This window comes from Eschrichtius robustus, chromosome 12 (genome assembly GCF_028021215.1).
Source record: "Eschrichtius robustus isolate mEscRob2 chromosome 12, mEscRob2.pri, whole genome shotgun sequence".
Lineage (NCBI taxonomy): Eukaryota > Metazoa > Chordata > Mammalia > Artiodactyla > Eschrichtiidae > Eschrichtius > Eschrichtius robustus.
The window spans coordinates 44630168-44652026 of NC_090835.1; the positions used below are offsets into that span (position 1 = coordinate 44630168).

At 42.9% G+C, this 21859-nt stretch overlaps 1 protein-coding gene across 1 annotated transcript in view; it reads left to right on the forward strand.

Annotated features, from left to right (window-relative positions):
• Window positions 1-4377: 4377 nt before the first annotated feature.
• The window catches only part of MYRIP (myosin VIIA and Rab interacting protein), a 220533-nt gene continuing 203051 nt past the window's right edge, over window positions 4378-21859 (forward strand). The window contains exon 1 of the mRNA XM_068557723.1: window positions 4378-4401. The gene's annotated coding sequence lies outside the window, so the exon portion shown is untranslated. The remainder of the gene's footprint in view (window positions 4402-21859) is intronic.

The window sequence follows — 21859 nt, forward strand, 5'->3', positions numbered from 1 at the left end:
ACCAGGGCTCAAACCTGTGTCCCCTGCATTGGCAGGCAGATTTTCAATCACTGTGCCACCAGGGAAGCCCCTTTCATCCTCTTAATAGGGTCTTTCACAGAACAAATGTTTTTTAAAATTTTGATGAGGTCCAATTTTTCAATTTTTCCTTTTACCCATTTACTTTTCATTTAACACATAATTATTGGATGTCTACAATTTATCAAGATAATGTTCCAGGTGCCCATAGGAAACAAAGATGTGATGTGGTCCCAATTTCAACACATTTCCAGTCTAGCTGGGAAGACTGGAGATGTACCCAAATATTACATAAGAAGTGCTAAGTGGCACGGAAGAGGGAGAGATACCTTTTTTTAAAAATCAGATATCATGTTTCAGCTGATAGGGAAGTAGTGGGTGAAGGTCTCACCACTACTATGCCAGAGAATGCCACAAAATGGCATAGAAATTTCCCTTATAAGTCCATTTTTTCCAGGTTAAAAATTGTAATTTTTAGATAACTAACATATATTAAATCTCATTATGTGCAAAGCAATTTCACATGCATTGTATCAATTAATAACAATCTTGTATCAATTAATAACAATTAAGGGCAATGAGGAGGATTACACCATACTTTACATGTAGGGAATCTGGGATTCAACAAAGTTAAGTAATTTGCCCAAGGTCACACAGATAGGAAATGGTAAGGTCAGACTGGCACCCGTCTTGTGATTAATGCTCTTTTAATTCTACCCAGACTCCTCCTGAGACATGTCCTTTTCCTGCCAGTATAAATTCATCAATCTTATGGCTAAGAAACGAACTGTCTGAGTCACATTTTAAAAGAAAACACAAAGGACTTCCCTGGTGGTCCAGTTGGTAAGAGTCTGTGCTCCCAATGCATGGGGCCCGGGTCTGATCCCTGGTCAGGGAACTAGATCCTGCATGCATGCTGCAACTAAGAGTTTGAATGCCTCAACTAAAGATCCCGCATGCCGCAACTAAGACCCAGCACAGCCTAAATAAATAATTTAAATAAAATAAAAGAAGACACAATACATTTCCTTGGTGCACAAAAGTCAATGAGCTCTTCTTGATAAAGGAAGGATCCATTAAAACTCTTACAGTGGTCAAGATCACGCAGAAAATGGAAAAGCAAGCACAGTCTGTGAGTCATGAGGGGCCAAAGAAGGGGTAGATATTGCTGGAACTCAGTAAAATTTTGCTGGATGACAGCTCAGGATGGAGTAATCATGGAGGGAGCATTTTAGGTCATCTTGTTGTCAGCTCATTGTTATCCAAATCATCTTCAAATGCCAAACCTTTCATGGGGAATGTTAAAAAAAATGAATAATAGCTCCGGTGAAGAACTAAAGCCTGTTTCTGACCTAAAGGATGACAAATAGGGAGCTGGGGCTCTTTCTCACTCATAATGTCTCTGGATTTCCATCTGTACTTTCTTCCTGTTTTATTTGTGACCTTGCCCAAATCATTGAACTATTCTGTATTTATTTGTCTTTCTTTTAAAATGTTTATAACTTAGGGAAGATGTTAGGACCTTAATTCTGAGTCTGTAAAGAGGTAAATTTATATATTAGGTCAGTTTTGCAAACACCTGTATGATGTCAAATAACCTTTGAACCCCGTCCCCATTTTTGTCATGATGCAGCCACTGGCAGGCCACATGTGGAGAGTAATCCTTTCACATTCTACATGCCAAACTTCACCCTGATGGCCTGGGATCCAGCTGCAAAAGCAAAGGTCTTCACAGTGTCTGGACATGAATGAACACGAGCATTTACATGTGGCTTAGCAATGACCAGTCATGAACTGACTGCAAACATTTGGGCGAACTTACTTCCACCACTGTGTCCATCTCACTGACCTTGCAAACAATCAGAATACCCAGGTCTCAGACTGCTCACGGGGTAAAGGATGACTGAAAGAGGGCAAATGAGTCTTCTTGGGCAATTTAATGTGCATTCTGGGAAAGAAAAGACTGCCTCATTCTTGGATCCTAACCACTGAGAAGACAAGCCTGAAGCTGGAGGGGCCACCATGGAGTAAGTCAGCTTAACAATGAAGCCCACAGAGGAAAGCAGAGAGGAGAGGAGGAGGGAGAGAGGAGGGAAGGGGGAGGGAGGAAGAAAGACAAGGTGGGGGCTGAGATTCCAGTTCTATTGATACTTCTGACGTCACTAGAGAGCCCCTGAATCCATCTGTGCCTGAAGTTAGACCTACCATTTTGAATAACAAAAGGTAAAAATAAGAACATTAGAGAAATACATTTGGTTGTAGATTCTCTCTAGGAGGGTACGCAAGAAGGTGAAAAGCAATGGTTGCCTCCAGAAGAGAAATTGAGAGGCTGGGAGACAAGGGTGGCAGGGAGACTTGTTAACCGTGTATTCATTTGCGCTTTTAAATTTTCGTACCACTGCCAATGTTAATCAAGCACAGACAAAGTTAAAATTGAATGTAAATAAAACAGAAACAAAACACAAACTTTCTTCCACTTTAGCCAATTTGTGGATAATAAAATCGCCTTGAGAGGAAACCAGATCTTTAGAGAAATCAACTCCTTTACCTTCCAAGTTACCTTCTTAAATGTTTTTTTGTTTTTTCTTTTTTGGCTGCTGCCGACAGATCAGCAAATGAGCCGTCCATTTCTACTGCGCAAATTTACACGGAGAGAACAGCCTCAATCCATGGTCCTGAGAGAGGGTTCCCAGGGTTTTAGGAATCACCCACGTAGCTGTATTCCGATGGCGCGACTTCCGTCCTGCAGCGAAAATTGATAATGTGCTTCCACAGCCGAGTTGTTAGGGCTGAGGCAGTCCCGTTTTAGAAAGATTCTGGGCCCTGTGTCCTGAAGGATGCAAACGCGCAATGAAGCCCTGGCCTGAAGGGGAACCTTTCAACTCCCAGTCCTTCTTCCGGGACCCGGAACTCCAGGCAAGAGCCCGAATGCGGTCCTCACTGGCAGCAATCTTTGGGCGTCCCTGTGACAGCGCGGGCTCACTAGTCCTGCGGTGCGGCAGCGACGGGGGCTTTGGGACATTTGGGAGAGCAGTTGCCTGGGAGATCCAGCTCTCTGAGCCAAGAGCGAAACCAGTCAATGTGTGTTGAACGAAGGAGTGTCGCTAGCGCAGTAAATTCAGGAGAGAACGAAAGGAACCCAAACCAGGGGATGGGTCACCACGGTGACTTTAAATACCCAGGCACTATGAAGTGAGGAAGAGCTGTCTTTGGAGACACGCCGGCTTCGGTGAGGCTGGGGAGGGAGGGCGCCCACACTCCGGAAGCCAGGCCGGCCCCGGATTCGGGTTACCAGGCATTCGGCTGTCAGGGAGGGTCCGGGCGCCCGGGGCGCAGGTGCAGGGAAGAAAAACCCTTACTTCAAAGCTGGTAATGACTTGAGGGCTCATCTGGCTACCCCGGGGCCGGGGCCTCGACACCGCACTGCGCCTCAAGGTAGAGCCGAGCGCCGGGCGCGGGTCTCGGTCCCTGGCGCGCTCAGCCCCAGCCCCGCCCCCTGCCGCGCCGCGCCCCGCCCCTCCCGCGCCGGCCGCCTGCGCGCGAGGGGGAGGGCCTGAAAAGCCAGCCGGGCAGGCGCCCCCGGCCCCAGCACGGCGCGAGCGCGCGTCCCCCGCCCTCCGGGTGCCCTGCACTCGCCCCCGCTCCGGGCGCCTCTGATTGGTCGTCGCCCGGGCCGGCAGGTGTCGGCAGGGGCTGCGTCCACGCTGGCCCTGGCTGCCTAAGGCGCGGGCGCCTCCCTCGCAGCCGCTGCCGCTGTCGCGCTCCCGCCTCCCGTGCCCGCTCTGGGCTCCCGCTGCGGCTGCGGTTCTGGCGGCCGAGCCCCCGCAGCGCTGCAGCTCAGATCTGGCGCGCCGACCGCCCCGTGCCCCTGCCTTGCTGCTTGCAGCTTCCTAATCCACGCGGCGCTTTGCGGCAGGTGCCCCAGGCTTCCCGAGGCGCGGTGGCCTGAGAGCGGCCGCCATCGATGACCCGTGCCGCCATCGATGACCCCGGTCACGGACCTGCTCCAGCCCGGCCACCCCGTGTGAGTACCGTCCCCTCCCCTCCGGCAGCTTTGCGCCACTCTCCCCCTTACGTTGCCGCAACTTCGGGGGTGGGTGTATGGAGGTGTCTCTCGCGTCCCCGTACACCCCGTGCGCGTCCTGAGCCAGGGCCCCGGGGCACTGCCAGTCCGCCTCTGCGGAGGGGCTTGGGGGGGCATCGAACTTGCTAGGGGGTCGTCGCAGAATCGGAACCGCCTCTTTCTTCCGCTGCCGGGGTCCGAGCTCAGCTCTGCGTTTCCTTCGCGGTTTGCGATTCCACTGGCCGCGTAGATCTTGGGCTGCGGTTCACCACGCACCCACTACGCTTCTGGCGCGCCGGCGGGGCGCCTTAAACCATCAGGTAAGCGCCCGGGGCAGCCCAGCGCGACGGACTTGATTCTTTCCCACTCTTAATTTCTGTAAAATGGGACTAATCAGGGACTCGTTCAAGGTCATGGCCGGTGCGCGGACTAAGAACCGGAGTCGATAGCTTCTGGCCGGGTTCTAGGACTGACTGGGGAGGAGCGGCTGTTGCGGGGTGTGAGGTGCTCACTTCAGCTTCATCCCGGTCTCCTCCTTCCTACTCCCTCCCCTCCAACTCCGCTGCTTTTTGGTGAGGTCGGGAGCCGATTCTAAGGTACCCTTCAGAGGTTGGGATGTAGCCGCGGGGTATCTTCGGGGAGCGCGGAGCGGAGCGGTTCCTCACTGGCAACCCGGGGACCTGCAACATTTGCAGCATCCCTTCCATTCCCCGTCACTTAATTTACTTATGTCTCCGCAGGGTAGGGGAGTTTGCTAGGTGCCTGCTCTTAGATCAGTCCTGTTCCGTTTCCTTCTCCCAAATAAGCCCTGTCCCCGAGGATAAGTAAGTATCCGAGAGACTCGGACTGCACACACTAGTTTGGGCCCAGGGACTTCCTAAGAGAAGCAGTAAGCTCTGGGCTTGGCTCCTATCTGATCTTAGAAAATGCCTTAAGTCTGGCTTTATTTCTGCCTGCTCCACTCCCGACCCCTTGACCTGGAGGTTTCCCACTTTCCCAGGGGAAGGTGGAATCCAGTCCCAGAATGTGTGTGAATGTCGCCAGACTCATTTACTCCAGATCCGTTGAGGCAGCTCCTGTGGGGCTGTGGGCGGTTCTCAGAGTTTTGGGCTGGGGAGAGGGTCACCCCTCCTCTTTTGGCGTTATCACCCTGCCCCTCCAACTCAGCCTCCCTCGCCCCAACTCAGGGATGAGATGACCACTTAGATAGTTTTGTGATGTCTGACAAACATCTTTGAGTCTCAACTTTTAAAATCTATAAAATGGAATAATCCCTGCTTTTAGTCTTCCGAAGGCAGTTGGGGTTCAGGGTACGTGACAGATGTGAAAGTAGAGGACGATGGTCCAAGAGGATGGGACCTGAGCTGTGGGTGGAAATGGGGGTGATTTAAATATATTTTCACAGCAACTTTGGGACTGTATTCTCAGGTCTAAAAATCCCTTTTCCAAACAAATTTAGTTTGGTAAGACTTTGAAAATATTATTTTCCATCTTCCTGTTGATGTTCCTTGCCTGCCCATGGGCAGCCCCATCTCTCCTAATTACCCCCACCCCAGCCACCACATCTGTGGTTTGTCTTTGTGGGCTGAAAGCTAGCTGTCTTTATGGGGCTGGGGGCTGTCTCTGTGGAGTTGGGGGTTGTGTCTGGTGGTGGGGCAGTGTGTCTGTGTGTGGGGGGCTTGTCTCTGTGGAGATGGTGTGTATCTCTTTGTGGCAGGTTCTCTCTGTGGTCTAGGTTTTATGTGTGGAGGAGAAGGGGGAACTGTCTGCTCCAGGATCTGAGAAAGTAAACTGTTAACCACCTTCAGCAATTAAGCTAACAGTGGTATCGATTGTGTGCTGTCTCCTTCCTCCCTGTCTAGAGAGACAGAAGGAGAGCTCATCTGTGGCCATGGCCCTTAGAGCAATTGATACACAGACTGAAATACCTTGTAGAGAAGAACTAGGCATGCCCCTCTTTTTGCCTTCCTGGTTATTATTGCGTTTGTCTCAAAGGCAAGTTAAGGAGGGTTGACTGACTGGTCAGACCTTTGAGTTATAACATCATCCCAGAAAACTGCACAGATCTGAAGTGTGCCCTCAATGGATTTTCACAAACTGAACACACCTGTGTAACAAGTGCCCAGATTAAGACCTTGAATATTCCCAGCCTCCCAATTACCCCCTACAGGCACTATCACCCCCCCTCCCCTGAGGGTAACCAACATGCTGTTTAGTTTTGTCAGGTGAATTTTATTTTTTGTTACTATTATTATTTATCATTTTAGTTTCAAAGCTAAAATGAAACTGCTTGATATTTTTCACTTTTTTATATATGCAAACCAAAGGTAGTTATACCTAAGCCAGTCCAGAAAGCTAGAAGGAAGAATTTGGTCTTAAGATCTGGGTGGAGTCTGATCTGGTTGTCCCCCGACAATCTGATCATCAGTTCTCGCGTGATGTAACAAGCCCAACCCCAGGTATAACAGTGCTGACATTGGAGGCTGGTCTATTCATAGAGTGTATTTGAATAATGCAAATCTGAAATAGTGTGATAATAAAATATGAATGAAGAAAAGACATGAGTGAATTCTTCATTTGACATATAAAAATAGAAGTATTTTGAATTCCTCAAAGTTAAAAATTGGTAGAGAATCACAGAATTTTAAGGCTGAGCGAATTATGAGCTGTTTGTGCTGTTGCCACATGGTGGCGCCACATTGGCTGGGTAACTGAAATGCCCAAGTCCTCGGGAAGGAGTCCCAGGAATGAAATTCAACAGCTCAGTATCTCCAAAAGGGATTTCCAAACACTGTGGTTTTTCCAGTGTCTGGGAGGCAGGCCTTCCCTCTGGTGCCTGCTACTAAGTCCATGGATAGAACCCTATCCCAGCTTTTGAGGAGGGTGGCTTGCGGGTTAGAGGCAGGTATATGTTGGAGGTGAATGGAGCTGAGACACTATTGCCTTCTCTTTAATAATATGGAGCTGTGGTATGTCCTTGGGATTCTAAAGGGGTTAACCGAAAAGCTAGCTTAGGTGTGTTATGATCGTTTTGGTCTCATTTTACCCCAGAATCCTTCCAAAGGTGTGAGAGAAGGAATTCTCTTTCCTGAGGCAGGTAGCTCTCTTCACAGAGCACTGTTCATGGTGAACTTGGAAGAATAAATAGGCCTGGGTGTAGCCAAACTGCTGCTAGAAGAAACGCCCTGTGTTCCACAGGGAGGGGGCCAAGTCACAGGGGAAACCACCAGGGGTGGGAGTGTTGTATCCAGCTGTGGATAGGGCTAAGCGGACCCATCCAGTGCCCTTCTCCCGTCCATCACCTTTTAACTGTCAGTGTGTCTGAGATGTTTAGAAGTTTGTATTCGTGTGATGGCTGCCATGCCTTTGATTGCTGAGAGTGTTGAGTGCTTGCATATGCTGGACACTATATATATATATATTCATTTAATGTTCTAAACAGGAGGAGGGTGACTTTCCCATCTTATAGATGAAGGAACTGGGCCTTGACAATTAAGCACTCTAAGTTTACACACTATGTGAGCCAGAGTGAGGATTGAGAGCCAGTCTCTCAGATGGCTTCCCTAGCTGAGTTGTACCCTCTGCAGGGTGCGAGGAGTCTTGCGTAATTCTTTTGTCCTCCCTGACACCTAGTATAGCACAGTACATGTAGTAGCTACTTGAGTCGAAATCTGTGATTGCCATAAATAGAAAATTCTCTGCTGAGCAAGAGGGAAATCCAGACAGTGAAGGATGAGAATCTGGGGTTGAGTCCATGCAGCCTATAACTTTGGGGCTGAGTGTGTGCCCATCAGAATGTGTAGTCTCATTTTGTGTTTAAAATTTTATGTAAATGGAAATAGAGTCACAGACATAGAAAACAAGCTTATGGTTACCAAAGGGGAAAGTGGGCACAGGGGGAGATAAATTAGGAATTTGGGATCAACAGATACACACTACTATATATAAAATAGATAAACAACAAGGATCTACTACTGTATAACACAGGGAACTATATTCAATATCTTGTAATAACCTATAATGGAAAAGAATCTGAAAAAGAATATATATATGTATGTATAACAGAATCACTCTGTTGTACATCTGAAATGAATACAACATTGTAAATCAACTATACTTCAATAAAAAAAAAAAAGATGCTCTCAGAAGAACTTTATGTTTACCTGGAATATTGAAGGGTGGAAGGGGGAAATGCATAGAGGGCTAATGGTATACACCTTTTAATAAGATGACATGTAAAAAATTAAAACAATGAACAGATACATTATAAAAATTATTATGTAAATGGAGGCTTGCCATTGATTTTTGTGATTTGCTTTTTTCACGCAACATTGGTTTTTGACATATGTTGATAATGGTAGATCTAGTTGATTCATTTTACTGTAGTCTTTGTTTGTTTAATATTCCAGGGTTAATTCCCCACTGAAGGTCAAAATGACGTTTTTACCTTTTGCTATTACAAAAATATTGCAAGGAATATCCTTGATAGGATCTTGTAGAAATGTATAAGAGTGTGTCTAAGGTATATATCCCCAGAAGTTGAGTAACTGGGTAGTAGGACTTGCATCAACATCTCATGTTTGTAAATTTTGGAAGTTAATCCTTTGTCAGTTGCTTCATTTGCAAATATTTTCTCCCATTCTGAGGGTTATCTTTTCGTCTTGTTTATGGTTTCCTTTGCTGTGCAAAAGCTTTTAAGTTTCATTAGGTCCCATTTGTTTATTTTTGTTTTTATTTCCATTCTCTAGGAGGTGGGTCAAAAAGGATCTTGCTGTGATTTATGTCATAGACTGTTCCGCCTATGTTTTCCTCTAAGAGTTTTACAGTGTCTGGCCTTACATTTAGGTCTTTAATCCATTTTGAGTTTATTTTTGTGTATGGTGTTAGGGAGTGTTCTAATTTCATTCTTTTACATGTAGCTGTCCAGTTTTCCCAGCACCACTTATTGAAGAGGCTGTCTTTTCTCCATTGTATATTCTTGCCTCCTTTATCAAAGATAAGGTGACCATATGTGCGTGGGTTTATCTCTGGGCTTTCTATCCTGTTCCATTGATCTATATTTCTGTTTTTGTGCCAGTACCATACTGTCTTGATTTGTAGTATAGTCTGTAGTATAGTAGCTTTGTAGTATAGTCTGAAGTCAGGGAGCCTGATTCCTCCAGCTCCGTTTTTCTATCTCAAGATTGCTTTGGCTATTTGATATCTAAAAAACAAACAACCCAATCCAAAAATGGGCAGAAGACCTAAATAGACATTTCTCCAAAGAAGATATACAGACTGCCAACAAACACATGAAAGAATGCTCAACATCACTAATCATTAGAGAAATGCAAATCAAAACTACAATGAGGTATCACCTCACACCAGTCAGAATGGCCATCATCAAAAAATCCACAAACAATAAATGCTGGAGAGTGTGTGGAGGAAAGGGAACCCTCCTGCACTATTGGTGGGAATGTAAATGGAAACAGCCACTATGGAGAACAGTATGGAGCTTCCTTAAAAAACTAAAAATAGAACTACCATATGACCCAGCAATCCCACTACTGGGCATATACTCTGAGAAAATCATAATTCAAAAAAGTCATGTACCACAATGTTCATTGCAGCACTATTTACAATAGCCAGGACATGGAAGCAACCTAAGTGTCCCTCAACAGATGAATGGAAAAAGAAGATGTGGCACATATATACAATGGAATATTACTCAGCCATAAAAAGAAACGAAATTGAGTTATTTGTAGTGAGGTGGATGGACCTAGAGTCTGTCATACAGAGTGAAGTAAGTCAGAAAGAGAAAAAAAATACCGTATTCTAACACATATATACGGAATCTAAAACAAAAAACAAAAAACAAAAAAAACGGTTCTGAAGAACCTAGGGGCAGGACAGGAATAAAGATGCAGATGTAGAGAATGGACTTGAGGACACAGGGAGGGGGAAGGGTAAGCTGGGACAAAGTGAGAGAGTGGCATGGACATATATACATTTCCAAATGTAAAATCGATAGCTAGTGGGAAGCAGCCACCTAGTACAGGGAGATCAGCTCGGTGCTTTGTGACTACCTAGAGGGATGGGATAGGGAGGGTGGCAGGGAGACACAAGAGGGAGGAGATATGGGGATATATATATATATGTATAGCTGATTCACTTTGTTATAAAGCAGAAACTAACACAGCATTGTAAAGCAATTATACTCCAATAAAGATGTTAAAAAAAAACAAAAAAAGCATCTCTATGTTACTTCGACTCTGCTAGGTTTTGCAAATGGCCCTCTGAAGCTGTTGTACCACTTAACACTCCCACTAGCACTGTCTTGGAGTTCTTTGTATCCCAATATCTTTGGCTGTGTCTGACATTAATCAGTTGTTTTAATTTTGATTAATCTGATAAGCGTGGAATGTATTTCACTGCTTTTACTTTGCATTTCCCTTAGAGATCTTTTAAAATATATTTTGATTTTCAAGTTTTCCTTTCTATGCATTGCCATTTTTTATGAGATAAAACTTTTAGATCTTGAAACTCATCTGAAATTTATATTTCTGTACTGTGTGAGGCAGGGATCTAATGTTTTCCATATTGAAAACCATTACCCCATTATCATTGATGAGTATTTATTTTCTCATTTATTTTGTTGCCATCTCTGTCATATACCAATTTTGGTTATATTTTTGGATCTGTTTCTTAACTCTTTTCTGTTCTATTAATCTTTTTGTGATTCCTGAGCTAATATCACTTTCATTTAGTTATTAAAGCTTTGTAATAAATCCTCCCTTCCTAGCCTTGTTCTTCAAAATCGTCTTGGCTATTCTTGACCCTTTAGGCTTCAACATGAATTTTAGGATCTATCCTAAATATCACTTCCCATGAAAAATACTGTTATCAAAATTTGGTAAAATAGAAAATAAAATGTATTTTCTTGTTTCTTTCTCTTCAAATATAGTCCTAATCAAATGCTTTCATTTCCCATTATTTAGTGTGAATTTTTGGTTCCCATTTTAAGTGGATTTACTTTAAACGACTCTTCTCTGGTACCAGATATCCTTGAATAATAAGGACCAGATGAATATAATTCTTTTAAACACAAATAAGATCTTTTTTTTCCACTCAACAACATGTAAGCAGCATTATTGGCAATGATTATTATTCTGTGTCATTATTTTTATCCTCCTAATAATCTATTTCATTTGTATACCATAATCTATTCAACAAAATCATTCTTTTAAAACATTAAGCACTTTATACTTTTTATTGTAACTTCATCTTTGCACACATTTTTATTTTCTTAGGATGAATTACTTTGTCAAAATTTACTTACTTTTATTTAAATTTTGGATACATATTGCCAAATAACCCTCCAGGAAAGTCTATAAATTTATATTGCTATTGGTAGTGTATGAGTGTACCAGATCCCCATGCCTTGCTAGTGATAAACATAATTATTCATCAACATTGTCAATTTCATAGGCAAAGGGAAAAAAAAGAATCTTACTTTTTACTTTGCTTTTCTTTTCTAGTGGGACAGAATATACCTTCATGTTTATTCATAGCCCACTTCACTAAAGAATTTTCCATAAGGGTTTTTTCTCTTTTACTTTCTGTGAAAGAAACTTGCATTATCACTCAGTGCTTTTGAGAGAACTATCAGATTGTTTATATAGATTATGTTCATATTTTTAACTGTTAAATATTACTCTATCATATGAAAATACCATATTTTATTAATCTGTTACCTCCATGGTGGACTGTAGATTTTTTATGTATTTCTTCTGTGGCTATTACATAGATGTATGCAGTAAACATCTTTGAAATGTATTTATGCACATGCAAAAGAAATTCTTGAGGATGTATGCCCAGAAGTAGAATTTTGAAGGGTCATATTTTACATAAACTTACAACTTGACCATCTGGTGCCAAATTTCTCCCAAAGTGGTTATACTCAAACATCCCTAGCAGTGTATATCATAGTATCTGTCACTTTAAGGAAACAATAATACTAGGGAAGGAGGAACAAAGGTGTTAAAGTGAAAAGTATATATGTGTGTTTTTGTATATATAAATATCCTTAAGTTCGTTTAGAAAGCTGAGGGGTTTTTTACCTTTTCATTTCGAATCTTGCATCATATCAATGATTAAGTGTATAAATCATAAACATCACATAAATATTTACTTGGCTTAGGAGAACTGGTAAGAGTTTAAGTAAAAGGTGAGCGATTTTATAGTGCCTTTATTCAGGGCAGCCTACAAGACGGGGTTAGCACATGACAACCAGAAAAGCACCTCCCTTAGACAATTGTTCCTTTTTATCATCTCCTCTTTTACAATTTAGAAGACCTTGGTTGGTATAAGTCCAAGGTAATAATGTACCATTAACACCATCTTGCGAATGACCTTATGTGATCAATTGCTAGTGATGGTAAGACCAGAACAGCATGAAGCCACCAGAAGGTTATTGGGGAAAAGGCTCAAAGACGGACTTGTTTGGGGATGGGCTGGATTCGTTACTGAGAGAAACCTCATTCAGTGCAGACTTACTCTGAGAATCAATTCTGCATTTGTGTAAAGAGAGTAAGAAGCGCTTTATGAAACTGCCTAAATGCTGTTTGAAAACTGCTTTCAGCATTGTATTCAACCATGTGTTATTTGCCCCCATTACCTTTCCTAGGTAATTGTAAGTTAAGTTTTTTGGTGTACATTTATATATCATCAGCTGGGGAAAGAAAACCATTCTGTGGAAAGTCCTTTTGTGGCTATGATTTACAGTGTAATGCCACTGATGTGACAGATATGTGATCTGCAGCTGGGATGCACAAATCCATTCTGTGGGCTGACAGTTTAATCTCTCCGAGCAGACACTTCGGAAAAGAACACAAGACATGAGAGAGAGGAAGGGGGGTGCCTACAGGACAGAGGTGCCCATGGCCCCAGGATCTAGTGTGGCTATTTGCCAAAGTCCCCAAATAATCCCATACTGACTCATGGCTCAGAAAACTGTCATCTTATATGGTTCTCCCTTTTTGGTATGAAATGTAACTACCTCAGAGTATACAGGGTCACTTTCTAGGCTTCAAAGCCTGCATATCACTGGAGAAAAGGAAAATGACCCAAGCCCCTTTATGTTATCTTTTTTCTGAAGATAGTCCAGTCTGCATATGAAGTGCTTCCAGCCCCAAACCTCTTTGTAACCTCCTCTTGAAAACCTTTGTCTCAATCATCATTTCACTTTATTTGTGCAACTCCAGCCTCTGAAAATCTGGCAGGTTCTGTTTTTGTGTTTGTGTTATATAAATGTGGTTTTGTTGTTTTGCTTTCTTTGAAAAACAATTTGTTGATCATTAGGGACTTTGATTTACTAGAATGACATGTAACCAGAGTATTCGAGATTAGTCTCTTTCTTTTATGGCTAATTAGAAGAAAATTTTTTAAATGCTGTTTTAATGGAATCCTTGATTAAAATCTATTAGAAATCTGCCAGTGGGTCTTTCAGCTCCACGGTCCACTGAATCTCATGTGCCTCTCCCAGGACTGCAGATCTTGCAGCCCGGGTGCTTGAATGCCCACCATCCCCCAACCATCCTCTGTGCTCCCAGATCTGAATCCTTCCTCCCACGGCTTCCAGGTACCTTACGCTTGCTCTTCCCACTGCCACCACCCCTGCTTTCTGCCTCAGTTAGTTCCCCTTCCCTCAGCCTGGTGCTGATGGTGGATGCCGAAGGAATGCTGATATTTCCCCTTTTCTTCCATAAATGATCCAAAAGCAACAAAGAGAATGAGAAACAAAAGAAACCACACACCATTTCTGGCAAATTTGGGAGATGGTTGGAATTGTTTCCCTCAAAAGATGGAAGAGCTGCCAGAAGAAGAGAGATCAAGTGGCGGTGCACGGGGAGAGGCATGGAGATATGCTCCGCGTGTTGTCAAGAACGCTTCTTGGGAAGGCAGGGGCTCTCCTGGGGTACAAAACCCAAGTCTCTTCTATGCCCCAGTGGGATGAGGAAACCTGTAGAGGCGGCCACCGCTTCCCTCCTTAGCTCTTGGTCCATCTCACCAGAGTTGTTACAGGTTCTTTTTAGACTTTCCAAAGAACCAACTTTTCACTTTCTCTTCTTGGTTGTGTCATTCTTTTTCATTTTACTTAATCTCTGTTTTCATCCTTATTATTTCATTCCTTCTACTTTCTTTGGCTTTATTCTTTTTCTCACCTCTTAAATTTACATGATTACTCATTTAATTTCAGCCTTTCTTCTTTCATGTATATGCATTTAGTGCAATAAATTTCCCTCCAAGTGTTGCTTTAGCCATATTTGTATTCCACATGTTTTGATATGTAGTGTTTTGTTATTGTTCACATGTGAGTTTTTAACATTTTCATGATGATTTTTTCTTTGACTTATGACTTATTTATTTATTTATTTATGGCTGTGTTAGGTCTTCGTTTCCGTGCGAGGGCTTTCCCCAGTGGCGGCAAGTGGGGGCCACTCTTCATCACGGTGCGCGGGCCTCTCACTATCGCGGCCTCTCTTGTTGCGGAGCACAGGCTCCAGATGCGCAGGCTCAGTAATTGTGGCTCACGGGCCCAGTTGCTCCGCGGCATGTGGGATCCTCCCAGACCAGGGCTCAAACCCGTGTCCCCTGCATTGATTGGCAGGCAGATTCTCAACCACTGCGCCACCAGGGAAGCCCCTTATGACTTATTTTTAAGCTTTTATTTTATTCTTTAATTTCCAGAACCTTTTAGCAATTATTTTTCTATTTTAATTCTATCTTTATTCTAGTTTAATATTTTTAATAATATCTACTTTAATTTTCTATTTACTATTTTAAAATATTTTAAATGTTTTTTCTATTTAAAATTGTTTTCCATTTTAAATATTTTCTATTTTAATAGTGATTAGAGAATGTGATCTACATGATTCCATTTCTGTGAAATTTGTTGAGACTTGTTTTATGGCCTGGTACATAGTTTTCACAAATGTTCTATATTTCCTTGAAGTTACTGGTTTGCAGTGATCCATATATGTTCATTAGCTTAAACTAGTTAATTGTGTTATTCAAATTCTCCATCTTCCTTCCTCATTTTTTTGAAGTTTGATTAATCAGTTATTGAGGGAGAAATATATAGAGGTGAATTTTTCAATTTAATCTTGTGCTTCTTTCAGTTTTTGCTTTGTATATTTTGAAGCTGTATGTTATTAGATGCATTCTAGTTTAATTTTTTCCTGGTTAGTCAAGCATATGTCATTATGAAACGACCCTCTTAATCTGTAGCAATGCCCTTGTTTCTAGGTCTGAGAAAGACAAATATCACATGATATCACTTATATGTGGAATCTAGAAAAATGAAACAAATGAACTTATTTACAAAACAGAAATAGACTCATAGACATAGAAAGCAAACTTATGGTTACCAATGGGGATAGTTGTAGGGGGGATAAATTAGGAATTTGGGATTCATGGATACACACTACCATATATAAAATAGATAGAGGGGGGCTTCCCTGGTGGCACAGTGGTTGAGAATCCGCCTGCCAATGCAGGGGACACGGGTTTGAGCCCTGGTCTGGGACGATCCCACATGCCGCGGAGCAGCTGGGCCCGTGAGCCACAATTACTGAGCCTGCGCGTCTGGAGCCTGTGCTCCGCAACAAGAGAGGCCGTGATAGTGAGAGGCCCGCGCACCGCGATGAAGAGTGGCCCCCGCTTGCCACAACTAGAGAAAGCCCTCGCACAGAAACGAAGACCCAACACAGCCATAAATAAATAAATAAAAATTAAAAAAAAAAATAGACAGATAAACAACAAGGATCTACTGTACAGCCCAGGGAGCTATATTCAATATTGTATAATAAACCAGAACCTGAAAAAGAATATATATGTGTGTGTGTGTGTGTGTGTGTGTGTGTGTGTGTGTATATCTGAATCACTTTGCTGTTCACCTGAAACACTGTAAATCAACTATACTTCAATAAAAAATAAAAATAAAAAAGTAAAAAAATAGATCTGTTTTGGATAGAGCTATACCAATTTTTTTTGCTTAGTACTTGCCTATCTTATCATTTTCTTATCCTTTCACCGTCAACAATTCTGTATATTTTTATTCCACTTGTGAAACTGTTGTAAAGAGCATAAATTTGCTTTATTTTTTCCAACCTGTAAGTTTTAATGTGAAAGTTATGTTCATTTATAGTGCTACTATTAATATATTTGGATTTATTTTATCATTTTACTTTCTTCTCTTTCACTGTCCCACTTTTAATATACTTACTCTATCTAATTGCTTTTTGTATTAATTTAGATTCTCTCTCCTACCCCACATTACATGTCCCTCCTCCACTTATTCAAAAGCCTTACGCTCCATTTCTATTTTCTTGTGTTTATTATATGGTTATTTTAACACACATTTTTACCTTAACAAAATCCAAACTGAATCAATCATTCCTGTCCTCCTGAGCAATTCAAGGACTTTATACTTAACTCTGATCACTCCTCTACCCAATTTATATGTTAACGTTGCCTGGTGTTTTAGTCAGACTTTTTAAAACCCCATCTATTTATTTTTTTCCACATGGTAAGCAATTTGTTGACAGTATGATTCCACTGTCTTCCAATTTCCATTGTTTCATTTAAAGAATTTATCTAACAATCTGATTATTGTTCTTTTGTAGTAATCTGTCTTTTCATTCTGGCTGATTTGAGTTTCTTTTCTGTGTATTTGTTATTCTGAGTTTCACTACAATGTATGTAGAAATGGGCTTCTTTTTAATCATCCCCCTCAGGATTCACTGGACTTTGTAAATGTGAGAATTGATGTCTGATCAGTGTTCTGGAAAATTCTCAGCCATTATTTCTTTGAATATTGCTTTTCCTTATTCTCTGCTCCTGAAACTCTGAGCAGATATGTGGGACCTTCCTTCTATATCATTTGTGTTTTAAACCTCTCTTCCACGTTTTACTTCCTTTCTCAGTACTGCATTTGGCTTCTTATTTCAGCCCTGTCTACCAATTCACTAATTCTTTTCTCTGCTGTGTCTATTCTGTCTTTTAAACTCTCCACTGAGTTTCCATTAACTTTTTCAAATATGTGTGGTAATTTTTATAGTTTCTTGTTCATTAGTTGTACTTTGATAAACTCTTATTTCCTTAACCATAACAAGCATACTTATTTGAGGTTTTATATAAAATAATCTTATTATTAATAGGAATTTAGCAATTGGAGAAGACCGATCAGGCAGTCTACTTCTGGGTTCCTTATTAATGTGGAATAAAGTGAAAGAACAAACAAGGGGCCAGGTAGGGGGTCAAGCCCTTGAACTAAGACCCTCCCCACCCAGAATTTTTACCCACCCCCATCATAAGGTGCAGCAGGTGTTTGTGGGCTTGAGTGATACTGAGCTTCCTTGGACATCCTCAGCCTCCTCAGTGAGGACCACTGGGTGTCCTGATCCCTTGGAGTAAGTCTACCCCTAGTCAGTGAACATCAGTAGGAGCCCCTCACACTGGGTGATCATACTGACTCTGGCCTTCTGCTCCCCATTGACCAGGTCAAGTAGACACTTGAATCACTTATCCCTCCTGCCCCTCCTCACTCATGACCCCACCCGACTCTGCCTTGGGTGGACCAGCACTCATCCCATCATGCTCTTTATCCTGTTTGTCAGTGCCCTGGGCTCCAGGACCACTTACCCTCAGCTCTTGATGACTTTAGCTCCAGGTAGAGGATCTTGTTAACATCCTGCAGTTCCTTGACCTTCTTTGCTGCAATTCTCTGACTTCCACCCAACCCTACCACTTACTTCCATAGTCATAGATAGATGTTTTCATTCCCAGTTATGGCTGGCCCTTCATAATGTGTTTCGTGTATCATGCTTTCTGATAACCAACCTCCATCTTCCAATCCTTTCCCTCTCTTACTCCAATTCCAACGGTCCCTCGGTGTTCCTGACCTCCTGTCTGTGACCCCTGACACTTGAGGTCCTCTCCTTCTGCCTTTTCCAGCCAATGACAATCCTTTGAGCACCCTCAGTTCACCTGCTCCTCTCAGGCAGCACTCAGTAGAACCACACACTGGCTAAACCCGAATCTCTGCTTCCTCCTGCCTGCATTTGAGCTGCTGAATGTGGCCGGAGAAGAGCTCACAAACAATTGATGGGTCTTACGTGCCCAGGAATGTCAGATGGATCCTTAAAGTGCCTGATATTTCTCTGGTCCCTGCACTCTCCCATTCTCTTCACTGATTGTTTCACATTCACTCCCATCTCCGCAGACGCCCACGCCTCCTCTTCATTCTCACTCTTACACGATGTCCCCGCTTCCACTCTCACTGAGAAAACTGAACCATCAGAGGGGAGCTTCCACAGACTCGCTCCACCATCTGCCTACCTGCCCTGCATCTGTTGCCATATACTCTCCCTTTTGTTTGTGACTAAACATGAAATCTCTATGCTCTATCCAAAGCCATTCCCTCTACTTCCTGGCACTGGAGCCCATCTTCCTTGAATACTCAAGGATATCACTCTAGTAATTCCCCCTTCTGTCTTCTGTATCACCAGTTTCCCTCTCTCTACCAGGTAATTCCCTCTCTCTACCAGGTAATTCTACCAGGTAATTCCCTCTCTCTACCAGGTAATATTACCAGTTTCCCTCTCTCTACCAGGTAACTGGCTTATAAACATGCTATTTCTTCTTTCTTGGAAAACACTCCCTCCTCATATCACTTCCACTGCTAGCAGTGGTTTCATTTCTCTACTTTCCTGTATATAAAAACTAGTAAAAAGAGTTGTCCAGACTTGCTGTCTGCAAATCCGCTCCTCACATTCTCTGTTAAACCCACCCTTGCAGGTTGCCAGCCAAGTTTCATCAACTTCACAAGAAACTGTCGAGATTGACCATCACCTACTAAATACAAGGATCTGTTCTCAGTCCTCATCCTCCATGGACTTTTAGCATCATTTGACTCAGCCAATCAGTCCCTCCTCATTGGTACACTTTCTTTACCATGCCTGGAGGATACACTCTTGATTTTCCTTTTAACTCCTTGGAAGTACTCTCTCCTCTCTCTAGCTGGTTCTTCATTTTTTGCTTGCCCTTTTAATGTTGGAGTGACCCGCGGCTGAGTCTTTTCTCTTCTTTGCCTTTTTGTTTATATCCCCTTCCTGCAGACCTCGTCTTGTTTCATGGTTTTAAATACCATTTATGCCAGTGATCCCCAAACATATATCTCTAGGCTGGCCCTCTCTCCCCAACTCTTTGAATAACCTCCTTGACATTTCTGGATGTGCAATAGTCATTTTCAAATCACTTTTTGAAAGTGGAACCCCTGATCTTCCCCCCAAACCTGTTCCACCTGCATTTTTCTCATCTTAGGTGTCTTGGTTCCCATCAATATAAAACTTACTAATGCCTTGTTTTACCTTCTTTTTTTCATACTAATCTTTGAAATCTAATATGTATTTTTCAAACATGGCACATCTCTATCTGGATGCTAAATTTTCACCAGAATTACTTGATTTATATTTAGATTTAATGAAATAAACAGTTAAAAAATACATCCACATACCCATGTTGTTATATAAATGTATTTAAATGTTTTCCAATTACTCAAATGAATATCATTTAACAGGAAAAGTTAGAGTTGCTTTGCATAGCATCTAGAACTCTGTTGGTCAGAAGTCAAGAATTTTGTCTGGAAGATTCTCATTTCTGCAAAATTGGAAGTGGGAGAAATGCTGGAATGTAGAAAAGATAAGCAGATCTCCAAGGGCGGTCTGTTACTGTTCCTTCTACACCCCACACCGTCTCACCTTGTGTTCATTCTTTGTATCGTTACTGCATGGCTTTTGTTTATTTGTCTTCAGAAATAGTTTCAGTGCCTCCTTTCTGAATAGGGAGGACTCCTGAGGTACAACCCAGAACATAGTTGACTAACTGGCATTAATTTTCTTCAAATGATTCTCCCCCAGATTCATGGAAAAACTCCTCAAATAATTATCTTTCCAGTGGGAATGGATGTCTTACAGTGTTTCTGATTTCCTGTTAGAAACATGTGAGAAATTCACTTAACTGCGAGACAAAAAGGCTGAATCTTGTGTTTTTCCCCTTTTAGAATCGTTATTCTGAAGTGGTCTCAGAAATAAGGTTTTGGGACTTGGGAGGACGGTATTCAGTACTTAATACTTACATCAGATAAACCCGATAAAAGTGAAGAATTTTAAGAGAATGCCATCAATCTTAAGCATGGGGAGTTTGAAGTACATAGCACTCGTTTCTCAGGTAGGGACTTAATGGAAAATCGTCTAGTTAGCACATAAACAGGTTTTGTTTTTAAAAGAGTATAAAATTGTTTGGAGGGGACCTTCAAGATGGTGGAGGAGTAAGACGTGGAGATCACCTTCCTCCCCACAAATACAACAAAAATATATCTACATGTGGAACAACTCCTACAGAACACCTACTGAACACTGGCAGAAGACCTCAGACTTCCCAAAAGGCAAGAAAATCCCCACGTACCTGGGTAGGGCAAAAGAAAAAACAGAGACAAAAGAATAGGGATGGGATCTGCACCTCTGGGAGGGAGCTGGGAAGGAGGAAAAGTTTCCACACACTAGGAAGACACTTCACTGGCAGAGATGGGGGGTGGGAGGGGGTAAGCTTTGGAGCCATGGAGGAGAGCACAGTAGCAGGGGTGCAGAGGGCAAAGCAGAGAGATTCCCACACAGAGGATCGGTGCCAACCAGCACTCACCAGCCTGAGATGCTTGTCTGCTCACCCACCAGGGCGGGTGGGGGCTGGGAGCTGAGGCTCAGGCTTTGGAGGTCAAATCCCAGGGAGAGGACTGGGGTTGGCTGCATGAACACAGCCTGAAGGGGGCTAGTGCGCCACAGTTAGCTGGGAGGGAGTCCGGGAAAAAGTCTGGACCTGCCTAAGAGGCAAGAGACCATTGTTTCAGGGTGTGCGAGGAGAGGGGATTCCTTCCCTGTCTGCCCACAGAAGGCAGAGCACCGCCTAAATGAGCTCCAGAGATGGGCGCGAGCCACGGCTATCAGCTCGGACCCCAGAGATGGGCATGAAACGCTAACACTGCTGCTGCCACCACCAAGAATCCTGTGTGCAAGCAAAGGTCACTATCCACACACCTCCTGGGAGCCTGTGCAGCCCGCCACTGCCAGAGTCCCGTGATCCAGGGACAAGTTCCCCGGGAGAACACATGGTGTGCCTCAGGCTGTTGCAACGACACGGCAGCCTCTGCACTGCAGGCTCGCCCTGCATTCCAATTATAACTACCGTACCCCTCCCTCCCCCAAGCCTGAGTGAGCAAGAGCCCCCTAATCAGCCGCTGCTTTAACCCCATCCTGTCTGGGTGTGAACAGATGCCTGAGGGCGACCTACATGCAGAGGGGCCAAAACCAAAGCTGAACCCCGGGAGCTGTATGAACAAAGAATAGAAAGGGAAATTTCTCCGTGCAGCCTCAGGAGCAGTGGATTAAATCCCCACAGTCAACATGATGTACCCTGCATCTGTGGAATACCGTAATAGACAACGAATCATCCCAAAATTGAGGCCGTGGACTTTGGGAGCAACTGTAGACTTGGGATTTGCTATCTGCAACTGATTTGTTTCTGATTTTTATGTTTAACTTAATTTAGTTTTTAGCGCTTGTAATCACTGGTGGATTTGGTTACTGGTTTGGTTGCTCTTATTTTTTTTAATTATTACTTTTTAATTTTTATATTGTTTTTTCCTTCTTTTTTTTCTCCCTTTTCTTCTGAGCCATGTGGCTG